We start from the raw sequence: 22831 nt of genomic DNA, 5'->3' as shown, positions 1-22831 counted from the left end.
TTGGAGCCCAGAAAAAAAAGTCTGACACTATTTCCACTGTTTCCCCATCTATTTCCCATGAAGTGGTGGGACCGGATGCCATGATCTTCGTTTTCTGAATGTTGAGCTTTAAGCCAACTTTTTCACTCTCCACTTTCACTTTCATCAAGAGGCTTTTTAGTTCCTCTTCACTTTCTGCCATAAGGGTGGTGTCATCTGCGTATCTGAGGTTGTTGATATTTCTCCCGGCAATCTTGATTCCAGCTTGTGTTTCTTCCAGTCCAGCGTTTCTCATGATGTACTCTGCATATAAGTTAAATAAACAGAGTAACAATATACAGCCTTGAAATACTCCTTTTCCTATTTGGAACCAGTCTGTTGTTCCATGTCCAGTTCTAACTGTTGCTTCCTGACCTGCATACAAATTTCTCAAGAGGCAGATCAGGTGGTCTCGTATTCCCATCTCTTTTAGAATTCTCCACAGTTTATTGTGACCCACACAGTCAAAGGCTTTGTCATAGTCAATTAAAGCAGAAACAGATGTTTTTCTCTTGCTTTTTCTAAAGTTAAGGATGTAACTTTAGAGACTGACTAAAAGTGAGTGACTCTAAAACCAGGAAAATTTCATTTTTCTCTGTATCCTGAAGGTTGTATGAAAAGTCACAGTTGCCTTCATCCACTGAAGGAAGAATTTCCCCCCAAACACAGGATGCTGTGCTGCTTTTTAATATGTAGTTATACCTGATTACCAACTAGTTGATGTTGCTGTTTTATATGCATAATGGCTCCATTTGTAGCAAGCACCATTCAGAGCCAATGAGATCTATGAACAGGTTGGAGGTGCGTTTCGGGTTCAAGGATGCCGTGAGGAACTCCTCATGACTCATCCAACTCCTCAGACCTCACATCACGGTGGGTTTTGGGTATAACAAATGTGTAGGCTCTGTCGATCATTTTCATTCTAGTCCTTGTGTTGATTCTTCTCTGACTCAAATATCAGTTACTGTTCTCCTTCTTCAGAGTATCTGCTGACCACTCTGGAATCTTCAGTGTCCTTACTGAATGTTTCCTCCATCTCTTTGCACTGAGGGCAAAATATATGCGGCTGATTTTGCCACTCTTCACTGCACTCATTATTAGGGTTTAACGTGAGTTTTTCGTGCTGCCCAAAACACTTCCAGACCACCACTTTTCCATATTCCTCAGAGTTCACGTTGAGTATGCCTCCTTGACACTTGTTCTCATTCACTGCAGATTTTATCTCTTGGATCATACTCTTTCTATATATTCCGTGTTTTGCCATCAAGCTACATGTATTGCACAACTCACGTAATATTAGTCTTTGAGTTCTTTTGCCTCCTAAACTCTAATGATCTTGCAAATGTTTTATTTCTCCCATTGACTTGACTGCTATATTTTCTCCCAAATCATCAGCTATTTCTGGTCTTCAATTCTTTCTTTAGCAAGCTTATGCTTTGCTAAATTACTTCAGTCAGTATTTTCACACTTTTTCACCTGATTATTCTAAAAACTGGACTGAAACACCTTCATACCTGGATTAATCTTTAGTTCCCACTACTCTCATCATCCCTACTTCTGCTTTACCTCAGAGTGATGCTGGAGAAAATTTCAGTGTTACAGATTGATGTCATGGCACATTACAATTACAATTTGATGACAGTACCCAGCATCAAACACATTGTCACACTATTCAGGCAAATATCCTATTTCTCTAATTCATTTGTTCTTCCTTTATCCAAAATAGCTTTGTTCAGCCTTTTTCATACCTTAAAGATTTTCAATACCACCATCAGATACTTCACTCTTTGCTGATATCCCTGCTTTCTATTTATGTAGATTTTTTTTAAAAAAGCTATCAAACATGAACTTCTGTAGTTCTTCTTTTACTTAAGATGTAAAAAGCTGCAGGAGAGCATCTCTCACACCCTAACAATGAAAGAAAGCAGGATAATCTGTAAAATTAGAACTTACTGTTGAGCACATCATACAGCAAATTTCACAAAATAACTAGCTAAACTGAGAAAATTGCAAGGATGAGAAGCTCATTCAGGAGAAGTTAGAAACTGTGAACTGTTTAACATTTGACAGACCATGGGAGGAAGAGACAGCCACTATTAAAGCAGGTAAGGGGTAAAAATCTTCATTTTTCATAAATTCTAAAAGAATGGAGCAGAATATGTGTCTGAAGAGAACAAATACTTCTGTCAGAAACTACACATGCAAGAAGACTGCAAAAACATCTGTAAAGTACTGTGAGAAAAATATATATGGCTTAGAATTGTTTATTTACCTACTGAAAAAGGCTTTCAAAAATGAAATGAAATTTTTCTGACAAGCAAAAATGAGGAAAATTCATTGCCAGCAGACCTGAACCACAAGAGCCACTTCAGACATAATGAGCGTGTATAAAATGAACATTTGGTTCAATACAAAGAAATAAAAATCACAAGAAATAGAAAAGTTGAAGATGAATATGAAAAGATAATTGGCTGCTTATAGGAAAAATAAGGGACTTCCCAGGTGACACAGTGATAAAGAATCCACCTGCCGGTGCAGGAGACACAGGAGACATGGTTTCAGTCCACCCAAGGTCAGGAAGATCCCCCGGAGGAGGAAATGTCAACCCACTCCAATATTCTTGCCTGGAAAATTCCGTGGACAAAGGAGCCTCACAGCCTACAATTCATGGAGTTGTAGAGTCGGACACAACTGAGCGACTGAGCACACACTCAGGAGAAATAACAACAAGGTTTTGGAACATATATAGAGATAAAATATGTGGCAAATGGAGCACAAAGAATGGGATTATGGTAGTTGAAGTGCAATGCTGGAAGATTCTTATACAATACAATGGAATGGTATGATATCATGTGAGGATAGATTGTGAAGAGCCAAAAATGCATACTGTAAACACCAGGCAGTGACTGAAAATATTTTTGAAAGAAGTAAAACTAAAAAGCAAATAGGTAAAATCGAGAATAAAATATGGTCCGTCCCAAAGAAGAAGATAAAAGTGGAAAATAGAAACAACACAGGCAGTAGGAAGAAACCAGTAAGGTGGCAGGTTTAAAAATCCAGTAATGTCAACAATTGCATTGAGTATTAATAGTCTAAACATAACAATAGCATGTTAGTAATTGTTTGAGTTCATAAAAAAAAGAAGACCAAAGTATGAGCAACTGATTTTAATATGTTTAAAAGCTATTAGAAAAGCCCCTGATGCTGGGAAAGATTGAAAGCAGGAGGAGAAGGGGACGATAGAGGATGAGATGGTGGGATGGCATCACTGACTCAACGGACATGAGTTTGCGCAAGCTTCAGTAGATGGTGAAGGACAGGGAAGCCTGGCGTGTTGCAGCCCATGGGGTTGCAAAGAGTTGGACATGAAGAATGACTGAATAACAACAAAATAGGTAAAAGCTAAAAAATGGAAAAATAAATAATGCAAACTTTAATTATAAGGGAGTTGTAATGGTTATATTTATACATATACAAATGTAGACTGCAGATTAAATATGCTTTTCAAGAAGAATGATGGACATTATGAGAAAGGAGCCAATTCATAAAGAAGATTTAATAATTTAATACATATGCACAAAATAAAAGGGCTTCAAAAATGCTTACTAAAAGAACCTGGGATAGAAAGTAGCTTTGATTCTTTGAAATATAAGATACAAACTGCCAAAACTTACTTTTGTTGTAATAGATGAATCATCTTAAAACTATTGAAATAATTCTTAGTTCAAAAACCTTCCCACATGAAAAACTCTAGGTCTAGACTTTTCTGGTAAGGAAGACAAGATAAATGACCAGTGTAGCTGGTTATTTATTATCTGCTTGTTTGTAATTTAATTGTGCTCATCTCTGTGTTAGGCGCTATACTTGATTTTGGTGAAGCAAAAGTGAGTGTAAAACATTCTGCATCTTTTTCAATTATGAAAGCATAGGAAAAGGGAGAAATGAGAATTGGTGCCAGTCTGTAACCTTTTGCTAAGAAGTCTAAAACTAGTTTAACCTAGAATATGCTGCTGATTTAATTAGCTGATTTTACTCGTCTACCTGTGTGTTCCTATCATCTTTTTCTTTTGATTTATTTTCTTAACAATTGAATTGTCACTTGATTTTCTAAGTAATAAAAAAATACATTGTATTTCATTTTGAGCCATTGCAAAACCACTTTTCTATATAAAATTTTTCATGAGCAATTTTCTGCTAATACTGCACTGATCTCACGTGCTAGCAAAGTAATGCTCAAAATTCTCCAAGCCAGGCTTCAACAGTACCTGAACTGTGAACTTCCACATGTTCAAGATGGATTTAGAAAAGGCAGAGGAACCAGAGATCAAATTGCCAACATCCGTTGCATCATCGAAAAAGCAAGAGAGCTCCAGAAACACATCTACTTCTGCTTTATTGACTATGCCAAAGCCTTTGACTGTGTGGATCACAGCAAACTGTGGAAAATTCTAAAAGAGATGGGAATATCAGACCACCCTACCTGCCTCCTGAAAAATCTGTAGGCAGGTCAAGAAGCAACAGACTGGTTCCAGATCAGGAAAGGAGTATGTCAAGGCTGCATATTGTCACCCTGCTTATTTAACTTATATGCAGAAGACATCATGTGAAATGCTGCAGTCCATGGGATCGCAAAGTGTCAGACACGACAGAGTGACTGAACTGAACTATGTGCTTCACAGTTGTGTCCATGTGTGTTATAGTTTCAGAAAACCTAAATAATCGATTTTGGTTTTTATGAGTCTTTTCACCACAAATTATGAACCTTCCAATCATGAAAACTATTATGTCATTAAACCATTACATGTTTGAAATATATTCATGTTATAAAAAATGACAGATAATTGTTTGGAAACCTGTTAATAAAACCTGAAAGTACATACTTGAAAACAATAATGATTCAAAACCCTTAGGTGTATAGCACTAAACTGCTTTGAATTCTGTTATTTTCACGTATCAATTTTAAAAGCAGTTTTCAATGTTTAATCAGTACATAATTTGATTAGAAGGTGGTTTAAGGTCTTTCTTCTCTGCACATCACATATATTCTTTATCACAAAAAATAGTCTTATTCAACTATTTTACTGATTTTTTAACTATCCTGAGGAAGCATGGTTTAGAAGGAAATCACTGCACAGGAGTCTGAACACAAGGTTTCTAGTCCAACATCATGACTTACTTCCTCAGGGCCAGGAATTTTTATTTCTGTGTTTTATAGAAATATATTTTCCCATAGCATACATAATGAATAATAGTAACTCCTAATCTTGAATATTACTTTGTATTTTTAAATGCATCTTATCATATTGCATGAGGCAGTTCCATGCTTACTAAGTATTAGGAAGACAATAACAATATTACCAATCCATAGAGGAGCCCAAACTGGAGGTTATCAGGTTCATGGCCAGGGTATGGTCTGGGACTTCAATAAATGCGTCTCAGTATGATTCTTTCTACTGAACACAGGAAGCAATAAGTATCTATTGAGAAAATGAGCAGTTTACAAAGTGAACTGTAACATGTAAATGAGAGAAACATTTTCTGAGCGGTGCTACAGGCTCCAAGGTAATAGCCCATACTCCCAGCTGGGGTTTCCAAAACCATGAATTGCTCACTACTATACTGACAAATTTGGAGAAGGCAATGGCACCCCACTCCATTACTCTTGCCTGGAAAATCCCATGGACGGAGGAGCCTAGTAGGCTGCAGTCCATCAGGTCGCTAAGAGTCGGGCACAACTGAGCGACTTCACTTTCACTTTTCACTTTCATGCATTGGAGAAGGAAATGGCAACCCACTCCAGTGTTCTTGCCTGGAGAATCCCAGGGACGGGGGAGCCTGGTGGGCTGCCGTCTACGGGGTCGCACAGAGTCAGACACGACTGAAGTGACTTAGCAGCAGCAGCATGCTGATAAATTAAAAGATGCTTACTCCTTGGAAGGACAGTTATGACCACCCTAGATAGCATATTGAAAAGCAGAGACATTACTTTGCCAACAAAGGATCGTCTAGACAAGGCTTTGGTTTTTCCAGTGGTCATGTATGGATGTGAGGGTTGGACTGTGAAGAAAGCTGAGAGCTGAAGAATTGATGCTTTTGAACTGTGGTGTTGGAGAAGACTCTTGAGAGTCCCTTGGACTGCAAGGAGATCCAACCAGTCCATTCTGAAGAAGATCAGCCCTGGGATTTCTTTGGAAGGAATGATGCTAAAGCTGAAACTCCAATACTTTGGCCACCTATGCGAAGAGTTGACTCATTAGAAAAGACTCTGATGCTGGGAGGGATTGGGGGCAGGAGGAGAAGGGGACAGCAGAGGATGAGATGACTGGATGGCATCACTGATTCGATGGACGTGACTGGATGGCATCACTGATTCGATGGACGTGAGTCTGAGTGAACTCTGGGAGTTGGTGATGGACAGGGAGGCCTGGCGTGCTGCAATTCATGGGGTTGCAAATTGTTGGACATGACTGAGCGACTGAACTGAACTGAACTGAATGCTGATAAATTCCCTCCCATCATTAGGCTTAAACTTCCAGAGGTCAAGTAGATGTAAATGATCCCATGTTTCTGGTTTCTTTGTCCAACTGAACCAGTTACCCTTTCCTCCATTGTTGCTGTTCGGTTGCTAACTTGTGTCCACCTCTTTGCAACCCCACAGACTGCAGCATGCCAGGCTGCCCTGTTCTTCACTATCTGGTGGAGTTTGCTCAGACTCATGTATATTGAGTTGGTAATGCCATCTAACCATCTCATCCTTTGCTGCATGCTTCTCCTTTTGCCTCCAGCCTTCCCAGCATCAGGGTCTTTTCCAATGAGTTTGTTCTTCACATTGGACTAAAGTATAGGAACTTCAGCTTCAGCATGAGTCCCCCCAATGAATATTCAGGCTTGATTTCCTTTCAGATCACTGGTGTGATCTCCTTGCAGTCAAGGGACTCTCAGGAATCTTCTCCGGCATCACAGTTCAAAAGCATCAATTCTTCAGTGCTCTCCTTCTTTATGGTTCAACTGTCACATCCATACATGACTACTGGAAAAACCATAGCTTTGATTATACAGACCTTTGTCAGCAAAGTTATGTCTTTCCTTTTTAATAATATCTCTAGCTTTGTCATAGCTTTCCTTCCAAGGAGCGAGTGTCTTTTAATTTCTTGGCTATAGTCCCTGTCCTAAATGATTTTGGAGCCCAAGAAAATAAAATCTGTCACTGCTTCCACTTTTCCCCCATCTATTTGCCTTAAAGTGATGGAACCAGATGCCATGATCTTAGTTGGTTGAGTGTTGAGTTTTAAGCCAGCTTTTTCACTCTTCTCTTTCACTTTCATCAAGAAGCTCTTTAGTTCCTCTTTGCTTTCTGCCATTAGAGTAGTATCATCTGCATATCTGAGGTTATTGATATTTCTCCCAGCAATCTTGATTCCAGATTGTGCTTCATCCAGCCTGGCATTTCACATGATGGACTCTGCATATAAGTTAAATAAGCAAGGTGACTATACACAGCCTTGTCATACGCCTTCCCCAGTTGTGAACCACTAAGTTGTTCCATGTCCAATTCTAACTGTTGCTTCTTGACCCATATACAGGTTTCTCAAGAGACAGGTGAGGTGGTCTGGTATTAAGAATTTTCCATCTCTTTTAGAATTTTCCAGTTTGTTGTGATCCATACAGTCAAAGGCTTTAGTGTAGTCACTGAAGCAGAAATAGATGTTTTTCTGGAATTCTCTTGTTTTTTCGATGATCCAACAAATGTTGGCAATTTGATCTCTGGCTCCTCTGCCTTTTCTAAACTCAGCTTGTGCATTGTTGAGTTGTGCAAGCCCCTTTACCATGACAAGGCTGGAATCCACGAAGGGGACACTTTCCTCCTAGGAATTTGGAATTGGGTCTCAAGAGGCTCTATCATTAGAATAAGTGTGCAGATATGGAAATAAGCTGAATCACATACAAGGTAAATTAATAGAATTAAGACTCATTAACTTTTACTGCAGATGTCCCAGGTGGCATCTGATTTCGTACCACCCTGGATACTTTTATTTATTTTTATTTAAATAACTGTGATATAATTGGCAAATAAAATTGTAAGGTATTTAAAGTATACAATGTGATGATTTGATATATGTATATATTGTGGAAGTATTCCCCCACTTATTTAAATAATACATCTACTCTCTCACCAAATTTTAATTATACAATACAGTGTTATGAATTATAGTTACCATGTTATATATTTGATCCTCAGACCTTATAACCAGCCATTAGTATCTTTTTACTAACATTTCCCTACTTGCTCCACCCCTGAGCTCCCTGGCAACCAGTTTTCTATTCTCCATTTCTATTATTTCAAAAGTTTTTAAGATGCTACATATTAGTGAAACCATACAGTGTTTTATTTTTCTGCCTTACTTATTTCACTTAGTGTAATGCCCTCAAGGTCCATCCATATTGTTCCAAGTTCCAAGATTTCCTTATTCTCTAAGGCGGAACAATATTCCACAGTGTGTGTGTTTGTGTGTATACACACATTATATTTATTTATTCGTCTGTCTATAGACACTTAAGTTGTCTGAGTATCTTTAAATATTCATTGAATTACATGTTATTTGTAGCTTTATGATAATGTCTCTCTTCTCAGTCCTCTCAATCTGCCCACACATTTTGAGAAAGACTGAATGGTTTCTTGTTCCTTGCCACCATAAAATTCTTGTACATTCAGTTCATTTCAGTTCAGTTCAATCACTCAGTTGTGTCCAACTCTTTGCGACCCCATGAATCACAGCACTCAATGCCTCCCTGTCCATCACCAACTCCCGGAGTTCACTCAAACTCATGTCCATCGAGTCGGTGATGCCATCCAGCTATCTCATCCTCTGTTGTCCCCTTCTCCTCCTGCCCCCAATCCCTCCCAGCATCAGAGTTTTTTCCAGTGAGTTAACTCTTCGCATGAGGTGGCCAAACTACTGGAGTTTCAGCTTTAGCATCATTCTTTCCAAAGAACACCCAGGGCTGATCTCCTTTAGAATGGATTGGTTGGATCTCCTTGCAGTCCAAGGGACTCTCAAGAGTCTTCTCTAACACCACAGTTCAAAAGCATCAATTCTTCGGCGCTCAGCTTTCTTCACAGTCCAACTCTCACATCCATACATGACCACAGGAAAAACCATAGCCTTAACTAGACGGACCTTTGTTGGCAAAGTAATGTCTCTGCTTTTCAATGTGCTATCTAGGTTGGTCATAACTTTCCTTCCAAGGAGTAAGCGTCTTTTAATTTCATGGCTGCAGTCACCATCTGCAGTGATTTTGGAGCCTAAAAAAATGAAGTCTGACCCTGTTTCCACTGTTTCCCCATCTATTTGCCATGAAGTGATGGGATCAGATGTCATGATCTTTGTTTTCTGAATGTTGAGCTTTAAGCCAACTTTTTCACTCTCCTCTTTCACTTTCATCAAGAGGCTTTTGAGTTACTGTTCACTTTCTGCCATAAGGGTGGTGTCATCTTTTATTATTTCTCAGATAAAGAAATTAAAGAGGTCAAACCTTGTCGAAAGTGCCACAACTACGAAGAGGCACAGTCTAAATACAAAAGAACAGGAGTGATTATTTTTCAAAAAGAAGAAGCATTGCTAAAAATGGTACTCATTGATAATAACAGATTCTTTCCAATTTAACTTCTATAAAAGTGGGGAGGGGAAAATCAATCAACTTTACCTCAGAAAATGTGTATCAACTGAAGTTTAGTAGACAAGATGGTAGTAGTGTTAGTCGCTCAGTCGTGTCCAAGTCTCTGCGACCCCATGGACTGTAGCCCACCAGCCTCCTCTGTCCATGGGATTCTCCAGGCAGGAATACCAGAGTGGGTTGCTGTGCTCTCCTCCAGGGGATCTTCCCAACCTAGGGATTAAACTCAGGCCTCCTGCATTCCAGGCAAATTCTTTAACATTTGAGTTACCCAGGGAGAAGGCAAGGTACTTGAGTACAGCTTCCTTCCTCGAGACAGGGCAGCTGTAGTTGCCACCACTGGTCTTCTCTGTATCTTCCCAAGTCTCTCATCCCCAGAGAGCAGGCATTAGCTGGATGAGCACTTTCTTACCTTAAGGTGTCAGACTGCTGTGTCCGATGATAGAGGTGAGAAACCTAAGCTAGTAATATTTTGAAGCAAGAGAACATCCATAGGATTTCTTTTAATCGGCCTTTGGAAGCCACTTCTAGTACAGATTTTCATAGCTCTGGTTTATCACTAATTTAATTATGCTTCTGGAATGGATTATGTGTTAATTTTAGAATTCCTTAGGCTTGGTTACAATTTTATGGCTACCTTAAGCCTTCCTCAAGGGCCTAATTTTCATAGAGCAATCAAGTGCAAGCATTAAGTAAGACCAGGGGTCATTCATTCTCCTCTCTTTTCTGCAAGCAGTACTTTTATAGAGCTTTCAGAAGCTGTGAGGAGGGAGTACCTGAAACCATTTCCTTTTACTGCTGAACTGCTGCTCCTATCAGACTGCTCATTAATTATGCCAATTACATTTTGAACAGTACTAGAAAGTGCGAAGGGTAAAATACGAATCAGTACATGATTTTAGTACTTGATTTTGTCCAGAATTTTATATTCCTTTAGGGTTATTTCTGCTCAAAAACAAAGTGTCTATAAAACTTCTATTATTATTTTTGCTTCTAAACTGCATGTATTGACTACCTCCAGAGCTCTACCATACAGAGCTTAATAAAGTCTTTTATGTTCAAGACATATACATGTATGCTTTGTAATAAGACAAGCCATATGTAAAATAAGAATCTCCTCTGTGAATGTTGTGCTTGATAAGAAGTAAAATGGATACCCATGCAACCACCCCCCAGCTTAAAAAAAAAATTTTTTTCCCCCATAACCTGAAGCCCCCTGTGTCTCTACCAGGTAATAATCCTCTCACATGACCTAATGGTAATCTGTCCTTATCCTGAATTGTGTATTCATTTTTCCTTTTCTTTATAATTTATCCATTTTATGTATACTTCACACACCTGTGTTTGAATTGTATGCCAATAGAAGTGGCTCAGATGGTAAAGACTGCCTGCATTGCAGGAGGCCCGGTTTCAGTCCCTGGGTTGGGAAGATTCCCTGGTGAAGGGAATGGCTGCCCACTCCTAGTATTCTTGTTTGGAAAATTCCACAGAGGAGATTGGCAAGCTATATTCCATGGGGTTGCAAAGAGTCAGACATGATTGAGCGACTAACACTAACAAAATTACTGTATATTTTTAAAACCTTTTTTGCTCAAAAATACCTAAGATTTATCCATTTTGATTCATGCAATATGCTAGAGGCCCATTCTATATATCATTCACGCTATTCATTATTATTGTTGTAAAGCATATTGATTATATGGTCATGAGACTTTGTTTACTCCGTTCATAGATACTTAGGTTATTTGAAATGTGTTGCCCTTATAAACAATGTGGCTGAGAACATTCTCATATCAATCACTATTGCCACATATAAGAGTTTCTCTAGGGAAATTATCCCACGTCCCCATTTCCATGTAATAAAACACAAATATCCATTTATCATACTGGAAAAACAGTTAGATCCGCTCACAGGAGAGGGTGACTAGCCTAGGGGCTCTGGCTGCACTCAGCCCTGTTTTCCCCTCTAAGTGGAGCTCTCAGGCACATCCATAACCCATTCATGGTATCATATGCCCAGATGATGTCCAGGAATGAATTGTGCCATCTTCAGGAATAAACATCCTTATTTTTCTGAATAATGCCAAATGGTTTTGAAAAAAAAAAAAAGATGTATCAGTGCAGCAGGAAAAGACTGTTAATTGAAATTGAAAATAACTTAATTGAAAATAACTTAAATATTAAGTTAATAAATGAGTATTTTAAAAATTATAGGCAGAGAAAAGAGGAGGGCAGAGCACCCTGGGACTAGGAGCCTCTGAGAATTGTCTGGACCAGAAGGGAAGGGTCAGGAGAATGAGCTGTTGTAAAAACCGAGAGACTGCAGCTACAGGAGAGTAGCAGTGGCCTTACTCAGACACAGCCTGACACTGGGGCCTCTAAGGAAGGAAGCCAGGGAAATCAAAACTCCACATCTGATCTGCTGGTCTCTCCCATTGACCAAACCCCCCTAGAAGCAAAAAGCAAGAAGCACGCTCAATGTAGAAATTAAAATCACCCTTTTGGCCTTCAGAGAAGGATGGAGTAAAAGTGGAGAATGGATACAGAGTGTCAAATGAAAAATCACAGTAATAGTAATTTACACTCCTGTTAGACATGTGTATTCCAATGATTCCTACCCTTGCTAGCAATTTTTATTATGCAGCAATTATATGTGATATCTATTGTGTAGATATTATGTCTCCATTTATTTAGATATTTTAAAGTCTTTCAGCTAACTTTTCTCCATAGAGATTTAGTGCATCTTTTGCTAATTTAATCTTTGGGATAGCAATTAATCAAGAACTCAAATTATTACTTTAAAATGGTTGTTTTAACTAGTATTATTTTTAATAATGACAAATTATTATACATGTTTTCTTATTTTTATTGGACATTACTTATAATGTTCTCTTCATTTTTTGTTCATTTTTCTATTGGGCTTATTATCTTTTTACCTTTTGGTGCATTCATTAAATACATCAGATTTTTACTGCAAGTGCAACAAATGTGTTTTTACTATAAATGCACAAATATTTTCTCTGAGTCTGTGAGGCTTATGAACAGAAATTCTTAATTTTACAATGATTTAATGATCAAGTTCTCCCTTCTTATATTTATTTTTCAGTGTGTGTTTTAAGAAATGTTTTTCTTTTTTTTTTTTAATAATTTTATTTTTTAACTTTACAATATTGTATTGGTTTTGCTGTATATCAAAATGAATCCACCACAGGTATACACTGAAGTCATACGTTTATTCTTTAATATTCTTCCCTAAATTATCAAAATTTAAGTTTTTAATCCATCTGGAATTTTTTTTGTGTGTATGGTATGAGGAAGGGATCTGATTTTACCTTTTTCTATATGATTTTTTTCCCAGATGCATTTATTGAACCATTAATCTATATGACAAATGCTAATAATTTCAAATTTTAAATTTGAATTTAAATTTTAAATTTTCAAATTTCAAACCCCCAAAAAAGTATTGGACTGCTTCAGGGCACTGTAGCAAATTTATTCCATTAATTTATTGTGCTCATGTTGAACTATTAGAAAAACATCTTAATTAATAAAAATTTTAAACAACTATTGAACTTTGGTCAGGTAATCCATCTTCTTTAATCTTTCCTATGAATTATCTAGATTGATGTGATCAAATAGATCTTTCTATGATGCTGGAGCTGTTCTGTATCTGCACTGTGCAATCCACTGACCTTTAGCTATACATGAGTCATGAGCACTTGAAATGTGTCTCATGTGAGTGAGTAACCGAACTTTTGTCATAGTCGTCAGCTACCTCATTGGACAGCCCATATCCATGATCCCTAGCATGTTTTGTCTTTCATATAAATATCTTATAAATTTCCATCAAATATCCTGTTGCAAGGCTGCTTCAGATAGCATTGTATCAAGTGTTCAAAATAATTGTAACTAAGATCATTAATATGGAAATTTCTATTCATAAATTTGGAATATGTCTCAATTTACAGAGATATTATAAAGTCTTTTAACAAAACATTATAACATTTTCCATGAGAGTATTTTTAACTTTTGTCCATGTATCCCTGTCATTTTTTTTGTTGTTGCTAATGGAAATAGCATATTTTATGTTACATTTTTTAATTTATTTAGTGCTGGTATATAGAAATATATTTTTATGTCTTGCAGATTGATAAACTATTATTTCTGATAATTCATGGGATTATATTTGCATAATTTGAAGATGTGCAAATATTTTTTTCTTTTCTAATTGAAAAAATACTTCCCTTGTCTCATTGTACTGACCAAAATGTTGAAAGTGCTAAAAAGAATACTTTTGTAATGATCAGGATTTTAAACAGAATTGATTTTGTTATTTCACCACTCAGCTTAGAGTTTTTATAAGCATCTTTTATTAAGTCAAGTTAATTTCTTTTCCTGGTTTATTATAAGTTTTTATTATGAATGGGGTTGGATTTTATTATTGCTTTCTGTATGTCTATTGATATAACCATATAATTTACTTCCATTAAAGTAGTGTAGTGAATTATATTAATAGATTTCCTGGGACTAAATTACCTTTGCATTTCTGGATAAACACAATTTGCATTTTGCTAGATATGATTTTTTTAATGTTGTTTTGGACTTTTCATGTTGAGGGGTATAAATCTGTAATTTTCTTTCTTAGGTTACAATTTTCTGAGTTGTGTATCATAGTATACAAGAGGCATAAAATATTTCTCCTCTTTTCCTGTTTTCTGGAAAAGTCTGTATACTGTTTCAACCCCCTGGTCCATGAATGTTAAGCAGAAAATTTCCTTGGCCTAATACTTTCCTTTGTTAGGTGTCTAACATGTTACTAAATATTTTACTAGATATAAGATTGTTTGAATTATCTGTTTGTTAAGCTAATTTCAAAATTAAAAGTTATTTTTAAATTTGTTCTATAATTTATCTATTTCATATAATTCGAAGACTAATTGCCATGATGTTGTCCAAATATGCAGTTTTTATTCTACACTTCTGCACATGTTGTTATATCTCTCTTTCCTTTCTTGATATTATTTGTTCCATTTCTCTTGCTCTCTCTTTCTCACCTGGGATCATTCTTGCCAAAGAAATTTGTCAGTGTTATTATTCTCATCAGTAAGCTAATTTTGGGCTTGGTTGATTGTCTAGATATGGTTTTATCTCAATCTTTCATTTTATTTATATTTTTTATTTTTAAAATTTTTATTATTTTCATTTCTTCTGCTCTCATGTGGACTTTTCTCCCTATTTGGCTTACTTTCTAATTTAGGCATTATTACTTCCCCATATTTACTCTTCTTTCTTTTCTAAAATAATGTTAATACTTTAAGTTACAAATTCCCCTTTAAATAGCGTCTTCTCTATATCCCATGTATTAAGCTTATAGAAGCATTAATAAATATCATTCAGCTCAAGTGATAATTTGGTATTTTTGGATTTCAAGCATTTTCTTCTTTCACCAATGAGCTTAATGTCACAGTTTTGTGTAATTTCCCAGTGTCTAGTTGTGGGGCTTTTTGTTACTTTTTTGATAGTTAGTTATGTTTATATATAATTTCAGTTTCACCAGAAAATATTTTCTTATGAGATTAACAATTTGATATTTACCAGTGTGTGAATTATGACCTCCTCCTTGGTTTTGCTCTCTAATATGTAAATGAAAGGAATGTATATTCTTCAAAATGGGAATGTAATTAATATTTCATATACTCCCATAGATGTTCCTCAAAAAATCAGTTTCTTTACTGACCCTTTTTTTTTGTACTTGGTCTTTAATGACTGTAAGTTGTTCATTAAAATCTCCTCCCTCTGGTGATGTTTCTTTTCCACTTTGAAATTATATCACTAGGTGCATGCAAGTTTAGAATTGCTACATATTTCTGATAATTAGAATATTTATTAATAGTTAAAAATCTTCCTTATCCCTAGTAATATTGAAACTCTATATTGTAGGGTAAATATAGTTACTCTATTACTAACATTGTATGATACAATCAGTGCTTGTCATTTTCTTGACTGATTATTCCTTATTTTCTCTGCCATCTTTTCAGCTCACTTTGCTTCTTCCTGACATCTATTGTTATAAGTTCCCTTTATAAATATTTTGGCCTTTGCTTAGAATGTATTTCATATTCCCCTCATATTGAGAGAGTTCAACCAGTTTTTAATATTAACTTGATTGCTAATTTATATCTAAGTGGCTGAAGAAATTGCTATTTTAATGGATTAACTTTTACTGCTGAGAAGTCAGCTATCTGCCTGGTAATCTGCTTTCTCTTTGATTTATTATAGAAACTTTCCTCTGATATTTTGCGTTTGATACCTTTACTACAATGCGTCTAAGTACTGACTTCTTTCTATTTATCTCTTTGGAGATTTTTAGATTTCTGGATCCAACAGTTGTGGTTTTTTGGGTTTTTTTTTCAATTTTCAAACATTCTAAGCTAATATCTCTTCAAATACATCCTCTAATTTTTAATTAGACTTTATTTATCTATTTCCTATGGCTATTTGTGCCTCATCCATGTTTCACATAATTATCTTCCTTTGCTGCATTCTGTTATTTTAGGTAACATACTCTCTCCCTCACTCATTTGTTTTTTTTTTTTTAAACTGTGCTTAATCTACTGCTTAATTAGTCCCTAGAATTTCTTTAGAAAATGATACATAATTTTCAATTTTAGAAGCTTTAAAAATTATTTTTCATTAGTTTCTAATATACACAAGCAGGTTTATAGTTTCTGGTCTCTTTGTACTTTAAATATCCACTAATATTCATTAAACATTTTAAAATACTTATTTTATATTTTCAATCATATGATTCTAATATCTATCTTGTAGTATCTTTTTTCGAGTTTCACACATTTTGATGTTTTTACGTGTATTTTGTAATCTTTATTTCAAATGCACGTTTTATGAAATATAGTTTAAATGGATTCCTGTAGTCTAGAGAGTGTTTGCTTTTTTGTGTTGAATGTGCAATACGTTGCATTACCATCCCAGGGAAATTTTAATTCTCAACTTACCCTACATTTTTGGTGGGGTGGATTATGAATTCCAGTGCAAACCCACTTGAGAGCCAGAATTTCTTATAAGTTATAAGAGAGAGTTCCCCCACACACACTCCGCCAATACTCAAAGGAATTTCTTTACCACTTTTCTTTGAGGGGTCAGTTTCCCTTGACCCTCCTTTCAGCCACTCTAACAACAATTGCTTTCGGTCTTTCTTAACTTGATATAGGAGTATAGAATTTTGTGTTTCTTGTAAGCCTCGGCCTTTGTCTCCTGTTAGACTTAAAATTTGGAAAGGATCACTTATGTGGAAACTACTGAAAGAGATGAAAATTTGTATCTTTATTTCCCCTGTATTACATGTGATACTGAAATGATTTATAGTTAAGAAAGATGAATTCTGCTTTAATATATTATTCAGAATATAGCACCTCTGGAATCCTCATAACATCTGCAAGGTTAGTATTTCAGAATTAGGAGAAATTATTTACATGATTTATTTCTGGGAGTTCTAGGGTGTAGAATTTTGTAAATTACTGAAAAGATGACAAGTTACAGGAAATTAGGAGATATGAACCCTGCTATCTTAGATTCATAAAAATCATCAACTAACACAGGACAGAAGGCATTTTGAATGTATTAAGCTTAGTAGTTAACATTGGAAAGCATGCATTCACTTTATTATAATACTTTTTCATGAACATATATTGTCTTCCTAAAACTAAATTCCTTACAAATTTAGAAGAATAAAAGAGAATTTTATTAAGTTTGGCTGAGGTATCAATAAATTTGACAGCCAGACATTCTATCTGGATCTTGGTTTAATAAAATCTTTTTCTTTTAATTAATAAAATATTTTTCTTTTAATCTTTTCTTTCTTTTAATTTCTCTGATTTGAATTGTACTCATTTCTTCTTTCAGCCTGATCAGCAATTGTCTGCCTTGCTGATGGATATACAGAATATGAGAGTGAGAGGCCTCATTAGTCACTGATGACTGTCATGTCATCATCAGACATTATTTTGGTTTTAAACTGTCTTTCTCTTATTCTATAATGAGATACATGCTTCTAAGAGGAAGTTGCTACAATATCCATTTACAATTTCTCTTTGTCCCTTTATAGTTATAGAGAAAATCAGAATAATAGGCAAGCTAAGTCCATCAAAAGAGAATAGCGACCAGCAGTACTGAAAAAAATTATGGAAAGTTTAAAGTCATAAATAATCATACATTTACTGAGATATATTCTTAATTTCTTTGATTGAAGTCTTTTACTTGAGAAAAAGTTTTTCATATAAATCAGTCTTGTTGAGTATTCACAAATAAATCTAAGATTCATATAAATTATTAAGAGAAATTAAGGTAACCATACCAGTTTTTAAATAGTGAGAAATTTTGGATTCTTTATTTATTTATTTTATTTTTAAAAATAATATTTTACAATTATATTTTACAAATATATTACAATATTTACAATATTGTATTGGTTTTGCCATATATCAACATGTTGGTGGGAATGCAAACTAGTACAGCCACTATGGAGAACAGTGTGGAGATTCCTTAAAAAACTGGATTCTTATTAGCAATTCCACACTGTGTAGGGGTTTCTGAGAAGTATATATGAGCTGAAGGAAGGAAAGAACCATCACTGTCAGGAATAGTATCCATAAAGCATGGATATTTTTTAGGAATATTGTAATTCATAGTTTGTATAGTAGTGATTTTGTATGTAATTGGATTACATGTTTAATTCTGTTTATTTGTAGAAAAAACAGTTCATATGCTTATTAACAACTTTGCATAGTTTTTATTATTTATAAATCACTTTAAATTCATTGTTCTTCTAATCTTTAAACCAAGCCTATAGTTAGGAAGGACAAATACTGGATTTCTAAAACTCTGGACTGAAAGACCAGTCCGTATTGTTGATTTCACAAATTAGGAACTTTTCAAAGATTTGCTCATGGACAAAGAGCTAGTTTGTGGACATACTAATGTCGTTTTAGGTTTTAATGCGGGAGGCTTGAAGAAGTTAAAGATTTACTAAGAGCAAAATTGGCATGGCACAGAACAGACATTTAAAATAAAGCCTTCTATCTAGTCTGTATTATTTTCCATATTATCATGCTGTCCGATGTTTAATCATTTTTTAAATTTGTTTTAACATTTCTGACAAAAAATTTCTTGATTTGTTTAAGAAAAATCAGTCTGGCTCCTTCATAATAGATTATGATTTATTTCTTCAATTTGATATATATTTTTAATTTATCAAGTGGAAAATTGAATATCTCTTGCTATTTTTACAAACTGCATGCTAACCTCAACCTTGGTTTGAACATATTATAGGAAGTGGCCTTAGGAATGTTTGGACCAAAAATCCCAAATCCTGACCCATAACTTGAACTGACCTTTATAAGTGCACAGGAAATTTCTTAGAAGATTTATTTCCAGATGAACCAAATTGCTTTCACAGAGAGGGTGCAATCAAAATTTCATATGGGGAATTTAAAATATATCAAAACATAGCCTTGTTTTTATGGTTCTAAATTTTAAATAAAAGTTTTCCATTATACCACTCACAAAAATTAACTCAAAGTAAATTAAAAATGTAAATATTAGTCCTGAAACCAAGAAAATCTACAGAAGAGGGAAAAAAATTGCAAACCATACATCTGATAAGGGGTTAATATCCAAAATATAGAAAGAACTCTTAAAACTCAATAGCAATAATAATAATCTAATTTTAAAATTGTCAAAGAACGTAAATAGACATTTTTCCAATGAAGATATACATATGGCCAGCACATACATGAGAAGATTTTCAGCATCACTAGCTTTAGGGCAATGCACATTAAAATCACAATGAGACATCACTTCATGCCTGTTAGAGTATTCATCATCAGAAAGACAAGAGATGGAAAATTCCGTGTGGATATAGAGAAAAGGAAACCCTGATTCACTTTTGGTGGGATTGTAAATTGGTACAGCCACTATGGAAAATAGTATCTAGGATTCTTAAAAAATTAAGACTGGAACTACCATATGACCCAGTAATTCCATCTGGGAATGTATTTAAAGGAAAGAAAAACACTAAGTTGAAATGATATCTGCACCCTCATAACAGCATTGTTTACAACATCCAAGACATAGAACCAATCTAAGTGTCTATCAAAGAATGAATGGATAAAGAAATTGTGATGTATACACACACACAGTGGAATATTATTCAGCTATGAAAACAAGGAAATTCTACCATCTTCAACAATATGGATAAACCTTAAAGGCATAATGCTGAGTAAAATAATTCGTACATAGAAAGACAAATACTGCATGATCTCACTAATATGTGGAATATTCAAAAGCAAACCAAAAGCACCAAATCCAAGTGTTGGTAGAAAAGAAAAGGGGAAAGAGATCAGATTTGTGGTTGCCAAAGGTGGGGACAAGGGAAAATTGGAGGAAAGTGCTCAAAAAGGTGCAAATTATCTCCCATTTATGAGATAAGTAAGTACTAATGATACAATGCATGACATGATGACTATAGTTAACACTGCTCTATCATATGTAGGAAAGCTGTTATGGAATAAATCCAAGAGTTCTCATTACAAGAAATTTTTTTCTTTCTTTTCAGTGCATCTATAGGAGATGATCAATGTTAACTAAACCTTTTATAGTTATCATTGCATGCTATTAATATATGTAAATCAAACCATCACACTATACATCTTAAGCTTATAGAGTGATTTATGTCAATTATTTTTCATCAAAACTGGAAGAGGGATGCTTTCCATTAAATATCTTAAGAAGCATTTATTTATTTTATGAAAATAATATAAACTAAAGTGAATTTCCATAACTTAAAAGTTTCAAATATCCATAACTCAATTTCTATCAAACAAAAACCTCATTCATAGTTTGAATTGTGTGCACATCCTTACTTCATGAGTGGCTTTGTGAAAAAAAATTGTTTAGGTTTTTATTACTTTACTTATCTGGAGAAATACATTAAGCACCTAAGAATACAATTACAATTAAAAGTGATAAAGTTTTAATGAATGAATGAACAGGGTAGGAAAGGATGGTAAATTATAGAACTTAAGTAAGTTCAAGTCATGCATGGAATGCTGTTCTGTGACATTCAACCCCTTTAAAGGTTGAAAAACATAATTCCCTAGTTCTTGAGAAGGTTGCCAGCTGAGAGATTTCAACTGTCAAGTTTATCCTAGATTAACTCTTACCGTGGACAGCCTCTTCACTTTCTTAAGGTCATACCACTTCTTCTAAGGGCAACCAATATCCCATAGGTCCATCAGCCCATTTTTCCTGAGTATTCCACCTTGTTCATGATCAAATACCCTAGCTTCTCATCACTACGTGACTCAATATAGTTTTAGCCTAAGGGTGCTTCTCTTTTTGCACAAAACCAATAACCGATGCACCACCCAAAATTCTATGAGTAAGAGGGTTTCTTCTTCCCCATTGTCTCTCAAGACTCTCTGCAACCAGGGCTACAATGAACCAACACATCTGGGAACCAAGCTTTGACTTCTTTCTTTGTTAGTTGGTATATAATATTCTCTTGAAGGTAGCATGGCCTTGCTCCAGAATCTCAGGAGTCTGCATTGTGGTTGTCCCGTTGGGACTTGCCAGAAATGCCACACATATCCTTTCTTGCTATTGATGGATCTAATAGCTTAGTTCATCTGACCCAAGAGATGGGTCGCTTGGACCTTAACGTGGACCTTCCAGGCTCTAGATTCTATCCAATGTTGACAACACTCATATCTTCCTGTTTGGTTAAAATTTATTTTCCTTGGTATAAAGTGTGTTTCAGAACCCAAAGGAATCTTCCAGACATTATGCTTCATTGCTCTGTGGTGGTCTGCTTCTGGGGAAGAGTGTGGACTTGGGCAAGTAAGTCCAAGAAAGGACAAGCAGCTAAGATTAATTGCTGAACAATTTTCTTAGGTTCTGGGGAAAAACTTAATCACAAAATAAGAGATATGGATACTAAGGCACAGAATTCATGACACTGAGGGTATGATTGTAGGGGTAACTTTCCCATGGTCACAATTCCAGATATGAGGTTGAGACTGGTTTTGCTTTGCTCTGTGTCTATTAGGTCATGATGAATTAACTCTCATGTTCAAACAGATCTTGTGTTAACTTACCATCATTGCACAAATATTTCTGTTGTTGTTTGTATGTTTATTTAGTGTCTACCGTAGATAAGCATAACATTTTTAGCTTTTCAAAGTCATACAAATAAGTAGTGTTAATTGTACACATAAATCTCTTACGTATACTACTTATTTTGTTATTTTTCTGAACATGCACCTTCCTCTCCTTTGCACATATCCAGTGGATTTATTTTAACCAATAAAATGAACGAGGTCAAATCTGGTAAACATTACTCTAGCTCATTTTTGGCATTTCAAAAGTGAATTACAGCAAACCATAATAGTGCTTGTGAAAGCACAGACAAGCAAATACAGTGATCTCCCAGGGAAGACATTTTAAATCATTTCGCTTTTTGAAATATAGGTAATGAAATAGTGACTTACCTCATTTTTTTACTTAGAAGAAAGATAATTATTTCCTTGTAGGAGCTCATCATGTGGCAAGTGCCTAAAGAAAATGGTATAATGGAAAGTGAATGCATTATAGTTCTCTTTGTCTCATTTCTGGAAAAAAAAAAAAGTAACATTCCGATCAATTATGTTCAATTCACAATTTATCTAGACATTCCAGCAATGAATAGAGAAATTAGTTCTATTAATGACAAGTATCTTGTGGAGACAGATATAATTTAATTTGGTTTAATTTTATATTTTATTACAAAATCTTTACAAAAAGGGAAAGATTAAATTAATAGAAGACATATCCTCCTACTTTGGTCTTCATGAGTAATTAAAAATTAGAAATGAGATTTTGAGTAAGACTTTTGATAATCTGTCAGCCTATGTGTTTCTGTCAAGCACCGAGAGACCAACTTTGACATGCACATAATTTTTTTGTCAATTTAGTTTGCCATTTACAATGCAGTAGAGGAGAATAGATTTTTTAAAAATATATTCGACTAAGAAGAATTAGCTTGCCTAATGGAATAATCTTTCACATATGTCAATCAAATGACCAC

The 22831-nt window shown here is 35.1% G+C and overlaps 1 long non-coding RNA gene across 11 annotated transcripts in view; it reads left to right on the top strand.

The window, feature by feature from the left end:
* LOC147343611 (uncharacterized) overlaps window positions 1–22831 on the top strand; it is a 729471-nt gene that overhangs the window by 673757 nt on the left and 32883 nt on the right. Inside the window, exon 5 of one of the 11 annotated variants that reach the window (XR_015156279.1) lies at window positions 11908–14528. The exons of the other annotated variants lie outside the window; for them this stretch is intronic. This is a non-coding gene — a long non-coding RNA (uncharacterized LOC147343611). Of the gene's footprint in view, window positions 1–11907; window positions 14529–22831 lie in introns of those variants that run through there. 11 annotated transcript variants of the gene reach the window in all.

Source organism: Bos grunniens, chromosome 27, assembly GCF_055505025.1.
Source record: "Bos grunniens cultivar Pamir isolate PY7600 chromosome 27, Bosgru_T2T1.0, whole genome shotgun sequence".
NCBI classification, from domain to species: Eukaryota; Metazoa; Chordata; class Mammalia; order Artiodactyla; family Bovidae; genus Bos; species Bos grunniens.
Note: the sequence above shows the minus strand (reverse complement) of the source record. Positions and strands in the feature narration are given on the sequence as shown.